The sequence below is a fragment of the Gossypium hirsutum genome, chromosome A04, assembly GCF_007990345.1.
Source record: "Gossypium hirsutum isolate 1008001.06 chromosome A04, Gossypium_hirsutum_v2.1, whole genome shotgun sequence".
NCBI classification, from domain to species: Eukaryota; Viridiplantae; Streptophyta; class Magnoliopsida; order Malvales; family Malvaceae; genus Gossypium; species Gossypium hirsutum.
The window spans coordinates 61,576,631-61,577,209 of record NC_053427.1 but is presented as its reverse complement, the minus strand read 5'-3'; the positions used below and the strand labels follow the sequence as shown (position 1 = coordinate 61,577,209).

General features: G+C 38.2%; 1 non-coding gene across 1 annotated transcript; it reads right to left on the bottom strand.

The window, feature by feature from the left end:
- Nucleotides 1-261: 261 nt before the first annotated feature.
- On the bottom strand, nt 262-368 carry LOC121228569 (small nucleolar RNA R71). The gene has a single exon (XR_005926145.1). It is a non-coding gene; the product is annotated as a small nucleolar RNA R71 (small nucleolar RNA).
- Between the last annotated feature and the right edge of the window lie 211 nt (nt 369-579).

Here is a 579-nt window from a genome sequence, read left to right as displayed (position 1 = left end):
CAAATGATACAACAATTTGTTCAGTTTGATGGTTTGCAGGATGAGGATCCTAACGCTCATTTAGCCAACTTCTTAGAACTATGCGATACATTTAAAATTAATGGCATTTCTGATGATGCCATACGTCTTCGGTTGTTTACCTTTTCATTGAGGAACAAAGCTAAACAATGGTTGAACTCGTTATCACGAGGGTCAATTACTACTTGGGAACAAATGACCAAAAAAATTTTACTAAAATATTTTTCGCCGACTAAAACGGCTAAATTACGTAATGAAATCTCTTTTTTTGTGCAGATGGATTTAGAAACCCTCTACGATGCATAGGAGAGATACAAATACCTTCTGAAAAGGTGCTCTCACCATGGGTTACTGCTTTGGCTCGAAGTACAAATATTTCACAATGGTCTGAATCCTTCGACTCGGCAAATGGTTGACGCAGCTGCTGGCGGAACCATCAACAATAAAACACCGGAAGATGCCTATAAGTTTATAGAAGAGATGTCACTGAATAACTATCAATGGCAAGTCATGAGGATAAAGCCAACGATAACAACCGACATTTATAACGTCGATTCAGTC